A 22,124-nucleotide genomic window follows, 5' to 3' on the forward strand; every position below is an offset into this window, starting at 1 on the left:
GGCAATTAAAAACATGAATTTTATTTGTGACTATGTGGCAAATCTTGGATGTTTCAGGGTTAGGTAATCATGTCAATTTATTTTTAGATCTTTTTTTGGACAATGCTGCAAAGGTAAAAGCTTTTATTCACTCAGTTAATGTGTTTTTCATCACCGTTTGTCATTTAGATTTCCCCCTCAAACGCTGAAGTGAAATTCATGAAATTGTGCATCACATTGTGAGATTATGTCTGAAATAGTCTTTGTCTTAACCATTGTTTTATTATAGTAAAAGTTTTTTTGCTTTTTGATTACCTTTTCCATAACCACAGTTTTACTTCAAATACCATGATTAAACTATGGTTGGTGTAGCAAAACCATGGTTAATCTGTTGTTACCGTGGTTTATCTATAATCTAAAGCCATTGTTATTTTGGACAAAATGTTTCCCAAATGTTTTTATTTATTTATTTAAATTTATATTAATTTTTTATGGTATGTTACCGTTATCACGAAATACGTCATGCTCCCCACCCCAGTCCAGTGGATTGCGGAAATGCGCCATTAAAGAAGAGGAAGAAGACGCTGCATTTTTTTCAGTTTCTGTTGTTTTTTCTTATACTGTCAAATGGTTTTTACTGAAAAACATATGTGCATCTTTTAAAGAGGTTCGACGCACAAATGTACAAGAAAGTGGATCGCCTGTGGGCCATTGACGGGTTTCTTTTTGTCACCTCTAACGTGCTGGTTAAACTGTCCTCATAAAACCGGAAAAAATAACTTACTTTGCGGAAGCCCCATCCACACACAGCTCCTCCCCTTTGGGTTCATCAAAGTGAAAGTAGAATCCATCGGTTTATAATCGGATTTTAATGAAAACGGAAACCTCTTTACACAGTTTTTTTTAATGGAACCAGATGGAAATCCGGATCATGAGAAACTATCCACAGATATGTTTCTACACAGGTGCGTGTTTTACAAACACAACGACGAAACGACGTAGCTAACGTTATTTCCTAGAAAAGATTCAGGCCTAGACAGGCGTTGATGTTAATCTGCGAATAGTTCGATTTGCTTTCGGAAATTTACGGATTTACAGAGGTTTCGAAAGAAGTTGGTTTCCTCTTGCAGATTAGCAGCACGTTTTATGGCGTAAACTGTTTTTGGCTCCAAGTAACGTTACAGGAGTAACATTTGTGTGGTGCCGTGTGACGACGATGTTTACTGGATAAGCTTTTGATTTCACTTTATACCTCAAAACTTGCCACGTAGAAGAGTTGGCACAAATTACAGCAATTCTGGAAAAGAGTACAAATATATTTTATTATATTTGGAAGCTAATAAAAAACAAACCTTACCGGCAAAAATATTAAAGAAAGTTAATCAGAAACGCATTTAAATCACATGTGAGAGTTTCTGAAGGGACAGAACAAATAAAAATGGGAAACACTCTGTATTTAAAAGTGTTTATATATATATATATATATATATATATATATGAAGAGTTCAGATACAAAAGCCTCTAAGTGCCATCTGAAATTTTCATCTAAAATTTGGATTTTTATCAAGCTCCTTTGCTTAGGTTAAGTCATTTTACTTTAATGGCAATATGCAGATATGCAGGTCCTTTTCCAGGCTATTAAAGTGAAATAACTGAACATAAATATAGGTGCCTGATAAAAATCCTAATTTTAGATTAAAATTATATATATATATATATATTCACTGCTTTGTGTGTGTTCACTGCTGTGTGTGTGCACTTTGGATGGGTTAAATGCAGAACATGAATTCTGAGTATGGGTTACCATACTTGGCTGTATGTCACATCACTGTTTTGTACACATTAATGGGATAATATAGTCACCTGAATCAGACAAAAGTCATTAATAAAAGAGTATGTGAATTAAATGCATTTGTTTTGTTCACATTCACTTCACAGACCAGATCCTCCAGAACCCAGCTGTGTGTCCATGAAGAGCGACTGGTCAATGGATCATCCACTTAAGCTTAGTGGACACACTGAAAAGTCTAGGTAAACAATGTACTAAACCATTTGTCTTTATCTTCTGTGTTGAAATTACTTTTTTTCTGTGCCTTTTATTCAATATATTAAATATATTAAAATACAATAATTAATAACTCTGATAAATTGTTGTGTATGCTATAAAAGCTGTACTTACTATCATGTATTCAACAATAGATCACATATAAATGGAATAATTGAATTAGTTAATTAGAAGGGAAAATGAAGGGTGAGTAGAGATGGGGATCTTTGCAGAATTTATTTCAATAAATGAGGGAACCCGACAGGCAAGGGGGCACACAAATGCAGCATAAATGACTTTGCAGTTACACAAAGACAATAAACAACAATGATCTGATTAAACTGAGGAGGATAATAAATACTCAGGGTGACATTCAATTAAACATGACCCCGGTGAACAACCAAATGAGTTTATACGGAAATAAGTGAGAACACAATGGAACCCATGAAAAACAGAAAATAAAGGCTGCAAACAGGAAATAAGATGCACTGGAAGCTGAAAAACTTTAAAATTAAGGTCTCAGACCAGAAATGATCGAACATAGGTGTAACGTGTGTGTGTGTGTGTGTGTGTGTGTGTGGATAACATTGTTGTGTTTATCTTCAATGCACAGACCAGAACCCAGCTGTGTGTCCATGAAGAGCGACTGGTCAATGGATCATCCACTTAAGCTTAGAGGATATACTGATCTTGGGTTTAGGTAAACACTGTATTAAACTTTTTGTCCTGTTACATCTGTGTTGAAACAAAGACATAATTGTTCAGTGCCTGCACTGTATGTAGTGCATTTCAGGAGATATTAATTGCAAGATCTTAATTAACAGCTTTGATATGTGGATGTGTACTTGCTGTAAAATCTCCAATAGCATTTTAATACATATTACATAAAATACATAATAATGGGATAATATAGTCACCTGAATCTGACAAAAGTCATTAATAAAAGAGTATGTGAATTAAATGCATTTGTTTTGTTCACATTCACTTCACAGACCAGATCCTCCAGAACCCAGCTGTGTGTCCATGAAGAGCGACTGGTCAATGGATCATCCACTTAAGCTTAGTGGACACACTGAAAAGTCTAGGTAAACAATGTACTAAACCATTTGTCTTTATCTTCTGTGTTGAAATTACTTTTTTTCTGTGCCTTTTATTCAATATATTAAATATATTAAAATACAATGATTAATAACTCTGATAAATGGTTGTGTATGCTATAAAAGCTGTACTTACTATCATGTATTCAACAATAGATCACATATTAATGGAATAATTGAATTAGTTAATTAGAAGGGAAAATGAAGGGTGAGTAGAGATGGAGATCTTTGCAGAATTTATTTCAATAAATGAGGGAACCCGACAGGCAAGGGAGCACACAAATGCAGCATAAATGACTTTGCAGTTACACAAAGACAATAAACAACAATGATCTGATTAAACTGAGGAGGATAATAAATACTCCGGGTGACATTCAATTAAAGAGCCAGTAAGATGAAAATTCTAAGCTTCCTATCACTGTTTATTAGTGCTGTACATTAGGTTTAAATCCATCCAAGGTTAAAAAACATTGTCATTTTGTCAAAATATCATTTTAAAATTACCTCAATTCTCAGAGATCCCCAAACTTTCGGTAGCATACTGTGTTCTGATTGGTCAACTAACATAGTCAGTTTTGATTGGTTGTTCCGCACACACCTCCACGGTAAACTATGCGTTAGCATCTGTTTGGGGTGAATTATGTCTTATTCCTCTCATCGCGAAGCAAACAGTAATATAAAAAAACTTGAACAGTCTCGCTGCTTTTTCTTCTGTGTGGGTGTATTCAAGCTGCGCGCTTCAGTTTGAATCTGAATAGCGCGTTCAGCGAGAGGGCGTGGTCACATTAGATATAATCAAGGGAGACATGAAAAACAGACATTGTGTTGTTTTCATATGGATTACTTTATCACAGAATATCTGTTTTCAGCAGCACTTGTTTAGTTCTAAAGTAGACATGTCAAGCTTTCTATAGATATCTCTCTCATGTCTCTTCGTTGAGAATTCACGGAGTTACATTTCATTTTAATGACGTGTTTATAAATGAAGATGAGCGCAGAGAAAGGCTGCAGACAGCACACATACTGATACGACGCTCGGGAGAAAACAAACACATAACTTCATAATCATACTTCGCGTTGTGATTTGGAGATGCTCGTTGGTCTAAATAAAGTTGGTAATGAACCATCTTTTATGGCCAAACGCTTTGAAAATCCCGCCTTGTACTCACTGAGATTAGAAAAGCAGTCATCAGTGAAATGTTGTGAACACAACAAAAGGGATTTGTTGTACTGCTCTGGTATTGTGGTGAAAATGAATTTTAGCCATTGGTTCTTCTGATCTTCATTCTTTGGCAGTGAAAATAAAACAAACTTGCCTTTACAATTAAAAACACACCGTCTCCTCGACATGATGCTATCACACCAAACAGAGCGTCTGTGTGTGTGTGTGGGGGGGGGGGGCAGGTCAGAGTTTCGTTTCTCTGAAGACGGTAGGCAGAGATTATTATGCAAAGTGTTTCTAGAGATGTACATAGAGATGGGGAAAAGATTTGAAATCTATAACGACTCGTTTCAGCGATTCAGAGTCGACTCCTTACTTTAGAAGCCAATGAGTTTATACGGAAATAAGTGAGAACACAATGAAACCCATGAAAAACAGAAAATAAAGGCTGCAAACAGGAAATAAGATGCACTGGAAGCTGAAAAACTTTAAAATTAAGGTCTCAGACCAGAAATGATCGAACATAGGTGTAACGTGTGTGTGTGTGTGTGTGTGTGTGTGTGTGTGTGTGGATAACATTGTTGTGTTTATCTTCAATGCACAGACCAGAACCCAGCTGTGTGTCCATGAAGAGCGACTGGTCAATGGATCATCCACTTAAGCTTAGAGGATATACTGATCTTGGGTTTAGGTAAACACTGTATTAAACTTTTTGTCCTGTTACATCTGTGTTGAAACAAAGACATAATTGTTCAGTGCCTGCACTGTATGTAGTGCATTTCAGGAGATATTAATTGCAAGATCTTAATTAACAGCTTTGATATGTGGATGTGTACTTGCTGTAAAATCTCCAATAGCATTTTAATACATATTACATAAAATACATAATAATGGGATAATATAGTCACCTGAATCTGACAAAAGTCATTAATAAAAGAGTATGTGAATTAAATGCATTTGTTTTGTTCACATTCACTTCACAGACCAGATCCTCCAGAACCCAGCTGTGTGTCCATGAAGAGCGACTGGTCAATGGATCATCCACTTAAGCTTAGTGGACACACTGAAAAGTCTAGGTAAACAATGTACAAAGTGTTTATCTTATTACATCTGTCAAATGTAATGCTATAATGGGTTTTCAATGCCTATATGCAGTGCATTTCAGAATGAAGGCCTTAAATAACAGCTCCAATATTAAATTCAATGTGTATAGCCATTTTTACGATACAAATCATTACAAAGCAACTTTACAGAAAATTAAATTTCAACAATATTTAGTAGAAGCTTATAAGTGGTGGCTGTCAGTTTGTGCACATATGACAGGATTTTTCAGAAAAATTAATACAAGACGTAGTCAGCCAGATGATGAACATTATTAACAGCAATTATTATATGATGCAGTCTCACTTGTAGCAATATGTGTTAGTTCTGTTTGTTGATTCTGGATTGTTACGTGGTATAGACGGTTTCATCGGGCGCACGCGCCTGGACCTAAGTTAACTTCCGGTCTGTGTTGTGTATATCGGTCTGGCTGCAGTGCCATCTACAAACGCAGTTAAAGCCAAGGTGATGAGTAGACTGAAGTTGGGTTTAGGTGGTTGTGCTGCGGGATGTGTTTCCCATACATTTATTTGTTTTTGGAGACTCGCCACAATTTTAAAACTGATCGATTTTCAAAAAGGCTTCGTTAAATAAACATGAGTAACGTAACATTACGTAACGTACTGCACGTTTAATAATAATTCCTTACATTTATGTTTAAATATCAAAACGAGTCACGGGTGTTTTTATGTCGCTGTATTTTTGAAGGAAGACTTGCATGTTATATGCCTGATAAAGCAGCGTATGAGCGTACCAGCTTTGCTTCGTTTACAGCTGTTACTGGGGAAACCTCTATTTCTCGCGCTTTATGTCTATGCTTTAAAACATCTCCTGCTGGCAAATAATGAATTAGCATTTTCATTAAGTCCGCCTTATCCACACAGAAAACACTTTTGTTTGTTATCAAAAAATATCTGCTCTAGAGGGACTTGGCTGTTCTTATTCTATTTGGAGTCTACCGGAAGTTAAGTTAGGTCCACAAAAGCGCTCACGCGCATTAACGTTTGTTTATGATGATGCCGTTGAAACCGTCTATAAGGCTAGTTATGTACGCAGGAGCTAAACCATTTAGGGCAGTGGTCTCAAACTCAATTCCTGGAGGGCCACAGCTCTGCAGAGTTTAGCTCCAACCAGCTCCAAATCACACCTGCTTGGAAGTTTCTAGTAATCCTGAAGACCATGATTAGCTGGATCAGGTGTGTTTGATTAGGGTATGAGCAAAACTGTGCAGACCTGTGGCCCTCCAGGAATTGAGTTTGAGACCAATGATTTAGGGCCTTATAGGTAAGTAATGATAATTTGTAACTGATACGGAACTTAAAGTGATAGTTCACCCAAAAATCTAAATTATGTCATTAATGACTCACCCTCATGTTGTTCCAAACCCGTGAGACCTCCGTTTATCTTCAGAACACAGTTTAAGATATTTTAGATTTAGTCCGAGAGCTCTCAGTCCCTCCATTGAAGCTGTGTGAACGGTATACTGTCCATGTCCAGAAAGGTAAGAAGTACAAAGTAGTCCATGTGACATCAGAGGGTCAGTTAGAATATTTTGAAGCATCGAAAATAAATTTTGGTCCAAAAATTGCAAAAACTATGACTTTATTCAGCATTGTCTTCTCATCCGTGTCTGTTGTGAGAGAGTTCAAAACAAAGCAGTTTGTGATATCCGGTTCGAGAACGAATCATTCGATGTAACCGGATATTTTTGAACCAGTAACCAAATCAAACTGAATGGTTTTAAACTGTTCTCGTCTCCAATACGCATTAATCCACAAATGACTTAAGCTGTTAACTTTTTTTAATGTGGCTGACACTCCCTCTGAGTTTGGGCTGTCAATGAATATTTTAAATTCGATTTTGTATTCCAATAGTTTAAAAAAAACTAATTTCGAAGGTGAAAAATATTAGAATAAAAGAAAAAAATGTGGAGAAAAAAAACTTGGTTGTCTGCTTTGCGAGTGGGTGCGCTAGCGCTCCTGAGGGTTCAAGGACCGGTCACAGGAGTCGCACTGTCTGGCACAGCATCACTGCTGAAAGTTGATGCGTTCATTTAAACCATTATGCACAGAGAACGTGAGGGTGAGAGAATGTGAGGTCTGCAGTCTTGGCCATTAGTTGATTTCCTTGTTTTTGTGTAGGTAATACGTTGTCATAAATGTTTAAACTTAAATAGACTACCTATACAAATAGTTATGTCTCTTTGTATTATTTTGTCCTGTTATTGACGTACTGCGCGTCATTGACAACATGCACAACCAGATGTTCGAATAATCGTTTTTTTTTTTAGAGGGAATATTCGAACGTCATTTTTGAGCAATTTTGACAGCCATACTCAGTTCAAACAAACAAAATAACCTTGAGTAATTTACTCAAACAGTACACTGACTGAACTGCTGTGAAGAGAGAACTGAAGATGAACACCGAGCCGAGCCAGATAACGAACAATAGACTGACTCGTTCATGGGTCAAGAACTGGATGCATCGGTTTTCGGATCACCAGGTGGTTCTTTCGGACCGTTTGATTCAATAAACTGGTTGAAGAAAACGGTTCACCGGTTCTTTTGTGCTCGACGTAATGACATCATTGGCGTTTATTGCCGTTGATTCAAGCCTTGGGTTTACCGGGGCTCATAGCACAGAATCAGTTCAGAATCAATCACCAAAAGAATCAGTTCAGTTCAGACGCTCTGCATGCAGTTTCTGTGCTGTGGTGGGGCCTGAAACCTGACTGAAATTCTTCATACAGATCATTTTTGTGCAGGAAGGAGCTCAATTGCAGACACAACATTTTTTAAGATTTTAGACATACAGTAAATGGAAGATTTGGAATAGGCCTATAATTTGCCAGTTCACTAGGATCTAGTTTTGGTTTCTTAATAAGAGGCTTAATAACCACCAGCTTGAATGGTTTTGGGACGTGACCTAAAGATAACAATGAGTTAATGATATTGAGAAGCGGTTCTTCAGCTACAGGTAACAACTCTTTCAGTAATTTAGTGGGTACAGGATCTAACATGTTGTTGGTTTAGATACAGTAGGTAGACAGCCTAATTGGGCTTTACCACCGCGTGTACGGCTGCTTCGGTGCCGCGGCGGTAACTGTAATTCAGTCGCATGTTAAAATCATTCGCGAAACTACCACCAGGTGGTGCATAGGGACATATTGTGAAATTAATGTAATTGTAAAATTATATAAAAGGAAATAGTAAAACAACAATAACATTATGATATAACATTGTAACGTCTTTAAAAATATTCAAACTTTTACAGTGAGTTAATTTTAAAACATAAGATAGTCTTAGTCTACAGTCTAGTCATCAAAAATTAAAAGACCTTTACACAAAGGATCATATGCATGCTATTGTTATTAAACAGTAAATAAATATAAGGCCCATGTATGTATTTATGTGTGTATAAATAAAAAAAAAAAAAATATATATATATATATATATATATATGTGTGTATATATATATATATATATATATATATATATATATATATATATATATATATATATATATATATATATATATATATATATATATATGTGTGAATAAAAAACGAAATGTTTTCATTTTGGTTCATTCTTGGTTTAAAAAAAAATCTTCAGGTTCCATATGCAGAGCAAAATGGGAACGGTCCAGCATTTAGCAATAATTTTATTCTTGATTTTTTTTTAAACTACTAACACTTTGCATTCTTGAATTATGCCTTATGTATGACCAAAAATTGAGTATTTTCTGTTTCAGCTGTTTGATCGCGCTGGTGCCTCGCGCACATATTCACTGGAAACAGCAGGCGTTCAGCAGACATTCAGCATTAGCAGTGGTCCAATTACTCCACATATTGTTAATTAAGATTTTTTTCCATCGATGCTGAAACACGCGTGAACAACAAAAGCCTATTTTACATCACAAATAATACTTAAGCTTCAAATTGGCAACATCACGAATATGGAAACGGATTTCTCCCGAGTGAGAGAATGAGAAAGCCCAACCTTACCTTATGCTTAGCTTTAAATTATTATTTTTTGTTTGTTTATAGCTAAGCGTATATTATTATATACTGCAATTATATTTATCCATTAGAATTCTATATTTTTAATTCTTGTTTTGTTATGATATATTTGTTAAATTTAAAGGATTTGTTTTCATCCATTGTGATGAATTTCATCCATTTCATCCATTCATCCATCTGATCACTTCTGTATTTTCTTTGATATACTGATCTCTGCTACCACTGAATCTAGATCTGTCTCTGTCAGAAAGAGATGCATAAACGAGAACACAAGGGTACTATTTACGGAGGCTATATCTTTAACACCAAGCATTTCTGCAGACTCTGTTGATATTCTCCTTGATTCCTTCAACTCAAAAGTTAAGAATGTTATTGATGATATTGCTCCAATAATAGTCAGTAAGAAAACAAACAGACAGAAATCAGTTTGGAGAAGATCAACAGCAGTTCAGACTATGAAAAGACAATGCAGAAAAGCAGAGAGGATGTGGCGGAAGACAAAACTTGAAATTCACTATAGCATCTATAAAGAGAGCCTTCATGCTTTTAATGTGAAACTAGCCACAGCTAGACAGAATTTCTTTTCAAACCTTATAAACAGTAACTTAAATAACACTCATACTTTTTTTGCCACTGTTGAGAAACTGACAAACCCCCCAAGTCAGATTCCCAGTGAAATGCTATCAGACAGCAAATGCAATGAGTTTGCTTCCTTCTTTTCTGAGAAGATCATCAATATCAGGAAGGCGATTAGCACATCTTCAAGTAATGCAGAGGGCAGACAGATTCGGCCACAATATCAAAAAGATACTATGTCTATTTTTGAAACAATTGATAGCAAAATTCTGGAAGACATAGTGCAGCACCTAAAATCATCAACCTGCTGTCTTGACACACTTCCCACATCTTTTTTCAAAAGTGTGCTTGACTGCTTAAAAGCAGATCTCTTAGAAGTGGTGAACACCTCACTTCTTTCTGGGACATTTCCAAACTCCCTAAAAACTGCAGTTGTTAAGCCCCTCCTGAAAAAGACCAATCTTGATAACACAATTTTGAGCAATTTCAGACCAATATCTAATCTTCCTTTTATAGGCAAAATTATAGAAAAGGTAGTTTTTAATCAGATGAACAAATACTCAAATGGATACCTGGACAATTTTCAATCTGGTTTCCGACCGCATCACAGCACAGAGACAGCACTCATTAAGATAATAAATGATATTCGCTTAAATTGTGACTCTGGCAAAATATCGGTGCTGGTGTTGCTAGATCTCAGTGCTGCGTTTGACACTGTCGATCATAACATACTACTAGAGAGACTGGAAAACTGGGTCGGGCTTTCTGGGATGGTACTCAAATGGTTCAGATCATACTTAGAAGGGAGAGGCTATTATGTGAGAATAGGAGAGCATAAGTCTAAATGGACGTCCATGACATGTGGAGTCCCACAAGGCTCAATCCTTGCACCGCTCTTGTTTAGCCTGTATTTGCTTCCACTAAGTAAAATTATGAGAAAGAACCAAATTGCCTGTCACAGCTATGCTGATGATACCCAGATTTACCTAGCCTTATCTCCAAATGACTACAGCCCCATTGACTCCCTCTGCAAATGCATTGATGAAATTAGTTGGATGTGCCAGAACTTTCTTCAGTTAAACAAGGAAAAAACTGAAGTCATTACATTTGGAAACAAAGATGAAGTTCTCAAGGTGAATGCATACCTTGACTCTAGGGGTCAAACAACTAAAAATCAAGTCAGGAATCTTGGTGTGATTCTGGAGACAGACCTTAGTTTCAGTAGTCATGTCAAAGCAGTAACTAAATCAGCATACTATCATTTAAAAAAACATAGCAAGAATTAGATGTTTTGTTTCCAGTCAAGACTTGGAGAAACTAGTTCATGCCTTTATCACCAGCAGGGTGGACTATTGTAATGGGCTCCTCACTGGCCTTCCCAAAAAGACCATTAGACGCTGCTGCCAGGATTCTGACTAGAACCAGAAAATCTGAGCATATCACACCAGTCCTCAGGTCCTTACACTGGCTTCCAGTTACATTTAGGATTGATTTTAAAATACTTTTACTCGTATATAAGTCACTACATGACATAGGACCCAAATATATTTCAGATATGCTCACTGAATATAAACCTAACCGAGCACTCAGATCACTAGGATCAAGTCAGAAATACCAAGGGTTCACACAAAACAAGGGGAGTCTGCCTTTAGTTACTATGCCGCCTGCAGATGGAATCAGCTTCCAGAAGAGATCAGATGTGCTAAAACACTAGTCACATTTAAATCTAGACTCAAAACCCATCTGTTTAGTTGTGCATTTATTGAATGAGCACTGTGCTATGTCCGAACTGATTGCACTATATTGTCACTGTTTTATTTTATATAAAATTATTTTCTAACTGTTTTTAAATTGATTTTAAGTAAACGTTTTAATCATTTTAAAAGTTTTAAAATTGCTTGTTTTATTTTTTTCTTATTTTTCATGATTATTCATTTCTTTCATGTAAAGCACTTTGAATTACCATTGTGTATGAAATGTGCTATATAAATAAACTTGCCTTGCCTTGCCTAAAGTGAAGGGAATTAAATATATCCTGTTTGTACATGATAACATTATTAGGCCAGCCATCATTTCTAAGTGTAATAAAATGCAATTTATACATTATATAAAAAAAAAAACATGCAGCAAACGAAAGTAGGTGATTAATACATCAAAATGAAACCTATACACGACTCATATATTTTTTTTCTCTCACAAACTTAATTTATTTTTTAGTGTGTTCAAAAATAAAGAAAGAAAGAAAACATGCAGCAAATGAAAAAAGGCGATTAATCCGTTAAAATTTGTTACTCCGGGTTAACAGTAATTATAAGTATTATATACTTGAGAGCAGAGTCTGCATGGGCCTAATCTAGGCTATTTTTTTCCATTGCATCTGAAAATGACTGTTCATCACATTCACTTCACGCGCTCTGGCGCAGATAACCCTCTCGCGTTGCTCAGCTGTGGGTGATTTAAAAATGTTTGATATAAAGGTTGCTGTCCCATTTTATACTAGTGTTGTCACGATACCAAAATTATTGTTTCGATACAGATACCTAGTCAAGAATTGCGATTTCAATACTTTTTCGATACTTTTACTGAAAAGGGAAAATACACTCTCAAATATCATTGCTGTGCTTTATTTTAAAACCGGGACAACGTTCTAATCATATAACACACTAATAAATGAACATATGAACAGCAGATATATTAAACATTTGAACAAAATATCCTTTCACACGTTTATGCTTTCTTTTAGTTTTGTGTTGGTTTTGATTCTGTGAGTGTTTTGTGGGTGTTGTATTTGGAGCATAGGGTCAGGATCCTGTCCTTTCGGGCTCATTTTTCTGGTGTTGGACCCTGGCACTTATACTTAATCTTGCTATATTTCTATTTGGTTGAGCATCGGTTATTGGCAAAAATCCATGCCAATAGTTTTGCGGATTGCTTCCATTGCTGGAGCGGCTGAGAAGGGTCTGTTTTCATTATACAGTGTGAGAGCGGCCTCTAGTGGCTGAAATCACTGACAGAAATCACTGACAGACAAGTGATGCTGCACACCGAAGAGAGCGAGAAACTTCAGAAACGGATTTAAATGCAGCTGACAGAAAATTCTGTCCTGCCACAAAGCGCCATTCACATAGATTTCCATAAAATTACATTATATTCGCCCCGAATCGTTATTAATGTACATTATGAATTTTATATTGAGCATTTTCATCGAAACGTTTGTCTTTCTGTGGCTCTAATGGAGTCTTATTTCTAGAGCTATAATATAGACTGCTCTTTCCGTTTGCTCCGTTTTTTAAACACTGAATTTAAAATGTATCTGTGCCTCATTGTTTTCATTCAAGTAAATTTGTGTCCGTTTGGTGATTAAACTCTTTTAGACGTCCATAGTGTGTGTGATACCAGTGAGTTCTCCTAGACCCAGCGCTGCTCTTTTATTTTGATTAGATGATCACTTGAGTGTTCAATAACAGAAGCAGTTCAAGTGTGAGCGTATACATAGTGCTGGTATAATTGTAGGGCCCTTTGTTTTCTGCGATACGAAAAAAAAAGTTTAATTTCTTAATTTCCAGTAATTAAAAGATAAATTAAATGAATGTTCCATGCCTTGATTTGATAACAAAAAAAACTTAAATACACAGAATTTTTGAGTTGAAAAATCATAAGACTTATTTAAGAAAAAAATTAACAAATTAAGTTTATGCATTCAAATAATTTCACATGTTAAAACACAGAATTTGGTAACAATAAAAAATAAAACCTTTCATAGAGCCCCTAAACATGTAATTTTTGTTAAACTTTTATTAAATCAAGTGAAAATATAAGTTTCATGATTTTAATTAATTCGACTTTATGATTAATAAACTTAAATTTAACTATTAAAAAGGAGTGGAGAAAATTTTAAATTGAAAAAAAAAACAGAATCCAGAAAAATTAAAACGAAAATAACGGAATTTAGGAGAAAAATTACAGATTTCATAGGGCCCTATTAGAGTGTGGAAATTTACTATTATTATTATTATTATTATAACTTTTATTATTAATACTACTTCTACTACTAGTATGTTTCAGTACTGATTTTTTTAAAAGCACTATTTTAGTTTTTGTTCAGTTTCCATTTTAAAAACTAACTATTAAAGAGCCACACAGATGGGAAATCAAAAATGACCTGTATTACAGTGTATGATGTAGCTGTCCATCAGTGTAAACAATGTGCAAAGTAATTAAACCAAAAAGTACACGATTTATAAAGTTATTGGCTTCTAAAGTAAGGAGTCGACTCCGAATCACTGAAACGAGTCGTTATAGATTTCAAATCTTTTGCCCATCTCTATGTACGTCACTAGGAACACTTTGCATAATAATCTCCGCCTACCGTCTTGAGAGAAACGGAACTCTGACCTCCCCCCCCCCCCCCCCCCCCACACACACACACACAGACGCTCTGTTTGGTGTGAGAGCATCATGTCGAGGAGACAGTGTGTTTTTAATTGTAAAGGCAAGTTTGCTTTATTTTCACTGCCAAAGAATGAAGATCAGAAGAACCAATGGCTAAAATTCATTTTCACCACAATAACAGAGCAGTACAACAAATCCCTTTTGTTGTGTTCACAACATTTCACTGATGACTGCTTTTCTAATCTCAGTGAGTACAAGGCGGGATTTTCAAAACGTTTGGCCATAAAAGAGGGTTCATTACCAACTTTATTTAGACCAACAAGCATCTCCAAATCACAACGCGAAGTATGATTATGAAGTTATGTGTTTGTTTTCTCCCGAGCGTCTTATCAGTATGTGTGCTGTCTGCAGCCTTTCTCTGCGCTCATCTTCATTTATAAACACGTCATTAAAATGAAATGTAACTCCGTGAATTCTCAACGAAGAGACATGAGAGAGATATCTATAGAAAGCTTGACATGTCTACTTTAAAACTAAACAAGTGCTGCTGAAAACAGATATTCTGTGATAAAGTAATCCATATGAAAACAACGCGATGTCTGTTTTTCATGTCTCCCTTGATTATATCTAATGTGACCACGCCCTCTCGCTGAACGCGCTATTCAGATTCAAACTGAAGCGCGCAGCTTGAATACACCCACACAGAAGAAAAAGCAGCGAGACTGTTCAAGTTTTTTTATATTACTGTTTGCTTCGCGATGAGAGGAATAAGACATAATTCACCCCCAAACAGATGCTAACGCATAGTTATCACTGACTATGTTAGTTGACCAATCAGAACACAGTATGCTACCGAAAGGTGAGAAATTTTAAAATGATATTTTGACAAAATGACAATGTTTTTTAACCTTGGATGGATTTAAACCTAATGTACAGCACTAATAAACAGTGAAAGGAAGCTTAGAATTTTCATCTTACTGGCTCTTTAATTAATCGATATCAGCCAGTGTGGTCTAACCTAGCTATCGGTATTGGCAAAATCCAATATCGGTTGACTTCTATTATGTACTATAAATATACAAATTCTAATTATTTTTTTATTTTTTTAATCTTACAGGCATGGCCCTCAACGTGAACCCCTCAAGTTATTCAGATCAAATCTGCGGAGGAAGTTTGAGTGTCTGTGTGAGGGAACAGTGAGGCAGGGAATCCCAACACTGCTGAATGAGATCTACACAGAGCTGTACATCACAGAGAGTGAGAGCGGAGAGATCAATAATGAGCACGAGGTGAGACAGATTGAGACACAGTCCAGGAGAGCAGCAACAGAGGACATGCCGATCAAATGCAGAGACATCTTCAGACCTTTACCTGGACAAGACAAAGCCATCAGAACTGTGCTGACAAAGGGAGTCGCTGGCATTGGAAAAACAGTCTCTGTGCAGAAGTTCATCCTGGACTGGGCTGAAGAGAAAGAGAATCAGGACGTCCAGCTCATATTTCCACTTCCTTTCAGAGAGATCAACCTGATGAAGGACAAATCACTCAGTCTTTTGGATTTAATGCATATTTTCTTTCCTGAAACCAAAGAAATGAAACCATTCAGTGGTGAATATAAAGTTGTCTTTGTTTTTGATGGTCTGGATGAGTGTCGTCTGTCTCTGGATTTTCAGAGCAGTGTGAGGTTGTGTGATGTAAGTGAATCAGCTTCAGTGGACGTGCTGCTGATGAACCTGATTGAGGGGAATCTGCTTCCCTCTGCTCTCATCTGGATCACCTCCAGACCAGCAGCAGCTGATCTCATCCCCTCTGAGTGTGTCCATCGAGTGACAGAGGTACGAGGCTTCAGTGATCCACAGAAGGAGGAATACTTCAGGAAGAGAATCAGTGATCGGAGTCTGGCCGAGAGGATCATTTCACACCTGAAGTCATCAAGGAGCCTCTTCATCATGTGCCACATCCCTGTCTTCTGCTGGATCTCAGCCACTGTTCTGGAGAAGATGATGAGTGAAGCAGAGACTGGAGAGATTCCCAAGACTCTCACTCAAATGTACACACACTTCCTGATCATTCAGACCAACATCAAACACGAGAAGGACTATGAGAAGAACGTGAAGGATGAAGACATGATCCTCAAACTGGGGAAACTGTCTTTCCAGCAGCTTGTGAAAGGAAACCTGATCTTCTATGAGGAAGACCTGAGCGAGTGTGGCATTGATGCGACTGAAGCATCAGTTTACTCAGGATTGTGCACTCAGATCTTCAGAGAGGAGTTGGGCTTGTATCAGGGGAAAGTCTTCTGCTTTGTTCATCTGAGCATTCAGGAGCATCTCGCAGCTCTATATGTGCTGCTTTCATTCCTGCTGGACAAGAGAGATGTGCTCAATGAAAACCTCAGCTCAAAATATTCACACGAGTTCACATGTCACACAATATCTGACCTGCATCAGAGAGCCGTGGACAAGGCTTTAAAGAGTAAGAACGGACATCTGGACCTTTTCCTCCGATTTCTTCTGGGTCTCTCGCTGGAGTCCAGTCAGACGCTTCTGAAAGGTCTTCTGACACGCATTGTAAACATCCCGTTCAGTGAGGAGAAAACAGTTGAGTACATTAAAACAAGAATAAAACTGAATCGCTCACCAGAGAAATCCATCAATCTGTTCCACTGTTTAAATGAACTCGGTGACCAGTCTCTCGTCAGTGAAGTCCAGAAGTATCTCAGATCTGGAGGTCTGTCAGGAGCCAAACTGTCCTCGTCACAGTGGTCAGCTGTTGTCTTTGTTTTGTTGACCTCAGAGCAGTTGGATACATTTGATTTGAGTAAATACATAAGCAGAGCCCAAAACCCAAACCACATGACACCTGATCAACTTCTTCTGAAGCTCTTGCCTGTCGTTGAAGCCTCCAGATCATTAAAGTAAGTAGCACTGAGTGTAATCTTCAGATGTGTGTGTGTGTTGAAACGCTGTTTTTCTTTTCTCTATTGTCAGTGGTAGTATTAATTTTAACCCTCTAAGCGCCAAAGCCACAAAATTGCGACAAGACGTCATACTTAATAAAATAGACTGTAGTTCCTAATATGGTGTAATATCTCAATTGTATTCCAAACAAGAAGAAACAAGTGATAGTTTCATCCCTTTGCCCAGCGGGGATGAGGGTGGCAGGGGTGAACATGGTCATAGTCTCCAGAGTAGATCTGTTTCTGATCACACAGGCTGTAAGAGCCACCAGCAGACAGTACAGGTGCAGTCAGTGTGGAGCAGGTCTGTGTGCTGTGCAATGAGAGGTATCATACTCTCTATGACTATAAACTGTGTCACCTAGACACCTGATTGGACTGATAGCTGGACAACTGACCAAAAAAATTGATGCATGCATTTTGGCATGGCATAGTGTAATAATAATTTACTACTTTTTCTTGTTTTCCAGTTGTTTGTTTGATAGTTTTTTTTTTATTATATTTCCTAATTATTTGGAATAAAGAGACAAATAGCTAAAAAAAATGTTTCGAAAAAGTTTAAACATCCATTTATATCTATTATTTCCTGAATATTACAGATGACTCTACACTACTCTTCACATGCGTTTTACTACTATTTAATATAGTAATAATTTAGAACTTTCTACTTTTTTATTGTTGGCTTCCTCTTCTCTGATCATTTGGAATGAGGATAAAAACACACACACAAAAAACATGCAAATAAGTTCAAAGAGTGTGTTATTCTGCAGGTTGTGTGGTTGTGGCGTCACAGCTGAAGGTTGTTCTGCTCTGAGTTCAGCTCTGAGATCAAACTCCTCACAGCTGAGAGAACTGGATCTGACATGGAATAAAGTAGGAGATACAGGAGTGAAGCTGATCTCTGATGGACTGAAGGATCCTCACTGTAAACTGGAGACACTGAGGTAAGAACATACATTAATTTCAACTAAAAACTATTATATATTAGGTTCTTTCATCATATAATTTACATTAGGGACAAGGGACACAAGGGACACTTCACCCAAAATTAATGTAAATGGATGGTAAGATCAGAGTTTAGGCTTCAAAAACCATCTAGAAACCAACACAACTATAATCCACAAAGACCCTAGTTGATAAATCAGTGTCTTCTGAAGCAAAACAATATAGTTGGTGTTCAGGGGCGTTGTTAGACCTCAAACCTTACTAAGGCACAGGACCCCATTACTTATTTTATTTATTTATTTATTTTCTTGAAAGCCTGCTGTGTGTAAGAAGTGTGCAACACAATGCACTGTACAAACTTGTGTTGCTTAACCAATATTCCTACATTGCAACAATAGGAAGGAAAATTATTGATATCTTTTATATACATAACATGAACATTAACATTGTTAGGCATACACTGTGAAACAGACTCATGTGCAGGTTTTTTATTTTTTATTCACACTGATAAAAGGTAATCTTTTCCAATAACTTTAAACTGTTTTTTTTTTGTTGTTTTTTTTTACTTTTTAATAAGGCCATTTTTTCTAAAAGTGACCATTATCTTTTGAGTCAAATTCTTTAATTTAATCAGTGAATTAGAATAAAACATTTGGGCTGTTACCAAGCAAATAAATCAACACAGAAGCTGCATCTGAAGTGACACTTTGATATATTTTACACACTGTTTAATGCAGGACTTGAATGCAGTTAACCTGCACTTACAAATGCGAATAATTATTTGATATATAAAACATATAATGTTGATATTTAAAATGATTTAAAACAATGAAAAAAAGGTTGAAATGTGAAATTAAATCCGCCAGTAGGTGACAGCCAAATCACTGTTAATAAGTGAGTCTTTATGATTGAACTGAATCATTTAACGGTTGATTCATTCAGGAACGAAACACGATCATGTTCCTGCTCAGAGATGCAAAACTGTGCTTGTGGCTGTGTTTGGAATAATTTTGTTGGCGAAATAGTGAAATATTTAATATTATAAATAAATATAATTTCATATCTGAAAGTACAGAACCCATAATCGTTTTTCACAGCAACACTGCAATATTACAGACTTGACAGGTTTTCCCGAGACGTTTCCTCTGACTGTCTGAAGACCTGTCTGGCTGAGGATGTACAGTTTAACAAGTCTTACCTCCCTCAAACTCATCCTCTGATCAGATCAATCTGATGTCCATCTACACGAGCCAATAATGATCGAGTCAGAATAAGAGGATCAATATTATTTAGAGACTTACTTTAGTTGGTCATGTTTTCATAGCCTGCCTCATCCACGTGTCCGGCTGCAGTTGTGACATTTAAACACAGACGCAGACTCTGCTTCACATTCAGCTTCAGAAAGAGCTTCACAAATTAGTAATGATATGCCCCTTTATATTTCATCATATGAGCTCACAAATATCTAATTAGAGACTCTTAATTTGTGTTCATGTTGCCCAAATTAGCATCTTTTTAAGACAACACTTTGAAACTTTTCTTTCAAACATTGAACCTAGCAACACATTTTGTAGTTTTTTAAAATTTATTTGGCCAACTTTTAATAACTTTTGAAAAGGGACTCAAACAATAAAAAGGCTTAAATGTGTTAAGCAGCTGCTCGCTGCAATTGTTCTGTAATGATTGTTATTTATAATACCAATCATTAGCTTGCTACCTTTAATTGTTGATCAGTTAGGTGCATATTAACTAACCACCAAATACACTTGCTTCAGACTTTCCTCAGAATGAGCAGTTTTACTAGTTAATAAGACCAATAAAATGTCATTGTTAAAATATGTAATTGATCATTAATTAATTGTTGTTTTTAAAAAGAAAATGTAAATACATTGTCAAGAAAATAAACAACCAAAGCACACAAGTTTTCCTGTTTTTAGTTGAAAATGGTGTTGTGTTAACATCCCCTTAGACATGAGACAAAATAATAATAAACCTCCTGAGATGTAACACACACCGATTCATCATTTAAATATCATAGTCTGTGTTTGTGTGATTGTTTCTGCTGATCTGAAGAGTGAAGAGTGTGTTGTTCTGCAGGTTGAGATATTGTGGCGTCACAGATGGAAGGTTGTGCTGCTCTGAGTTCAGCCTGAGATCAAACTCCTCACAGCTGAGAAAACTGGATCTGACTCTGAATAAAGTAGGAGTTACAGGAGTGAGCTGATCTCTGATGCACTGAAGGATCCTCACTGTAAACTGGAGACACTGAGGTAAGATCATATTCAGTATCAAGCTCCAGTGAAACAATTATGTATTATAACAATAATATATTTACCCAAACATTAAAATTCTGTCATTTCTCACTCTCATGTCATCCCACATCTGTATGAATTTCGGTCTTCAAATGAATACAGTAGAAGATTAGAAAAAACTCAAATGATAATTTGTAAATGAAAACGTGTAAGTTGTTGCAGCTTTTCACAGCCCCTCGCTCTAGTGTTAATCTGGATAAAAGTGCACTATTGAGTGTTTGTTCAGAACTGTAAGCACACAGAAGTAGATCTCTGACGTTTCTCCTGATAACTGTGGAAACAACACAAAATCTGTCATCATTTTTACTCACACAGATCAGTGTAATACATCATTCTACTTTTATCTGTGTGCACTCTCAATATTAACTAAACATTGTGGTTTTGTAAAATCAAGAAAACAAACAGGATGTGCTTTCTGCCGTCTCTGTCACCGTGAACTGGAGCGCTTCACTAAAATAAAAAATTGCCTCACAGACATGACACATATATCTGTAAAGAGCTAGAAATGTCTAAACAAACCAATTCAAACTGAACAGATACTCTCTGGTGAGGTAATCGTATGAAAGGTGTTTTTCTCTCTAAAGATGCGTCACTGTACTGCAGAGATGACGAGTCAACATCATTAACTTCATCACTGCAGCAGACAATGACTCAGAAAACACTAACTTATTAATAAATAAAACAATTAATGTCCTAATGAATGTTGTTCAGTTGCTTTGACGCAATGTATTTAGTTTAAAGCGCTATATAAATTAAGGCGACTTGACTTGACTTAAAACATGTATATTAAAAGTTGAAATTCAGTAAACACCTTATGTATATTTTGTACAGACAAGCAGATGAAGCTAGAATATAAACACAATGTGCAACATTAAATGTCACATTAAATGGTTTCCCATAGAAAACTTTTAGAAGGAAAACATTGAACCATTAAGAGGATTGTGTTCATATTCTGGCCTCGTCTGTTTGCGTATATGAACTATGCATCATTAATATAGAGAATATTACTGTTTTAAATATATTAGAGACACTTTAAGTGTTTTATAATGTTTTGTCGCACTGTTTAATGATTGAAATATTGCCGCAGGTGCTTTATATGGATTGCAACAATGTTGTTTTCGTCAACGATGATGATAACGAAATGATTTCGTTGACGTACCTTTTTTTTCTGACGATAACACGACGATGACTAGCTAAAATTGGCTCTAATGTGACTAAAACATGACGAGACGTTTTCGTTGACGAGACGAGACGGAACGAAAATGATTATAAGTCTGATGTTCACAATGCATATCATTTCTGCCTGTTTTGGAGAAGCACCGGCTGCAGCCTGCAGGTCGAGGCGGGGCTGCACCTGGGGCGGGGATGCACGTACTTTTAAATGCGCACTTGAGCAGCGCAGCACACTGTGACTCCATGTTGCTTTGAGCACATCATTCTGCACCCGCGATGTGCATACGCACTTTGTGTGCTCTGTTTTGAAGCGTTTCATATTATCATGGGTTTGCGCACTGAAAGATTATTAAAAGCCTATAT

General features: G+C 36.5%; 1 pseudogene; it reads left to right on the top strand.

Moving 5' to 3' along the window:
• The first annotated feature begins 535 nt into the window (after positions 1-535).
• Positions 536-20,565, top strand: LOC113097623 (protein NLRC3-like; annotated as a pseudogene).
• Positions 20,566-22,124: the final 1,559 nt, after the last annotated feature.

This window comes from Carassius auratus, unplaced genomic scaffold, assembly GCF_003368295.1.
Source record: "Carassius auratus strain Wakin unplaced genomic scaffold, ASM336829v1 scaf_tig00216334, whole genome shotgun sequence".
NCBI classification, from domain to species: domain Eukaryota; kingdom Metazoa; phylum Chordata; class Actinopteri; order Cypriniformes; family Cyprinidae; genus Carassius; species Carassius auratus.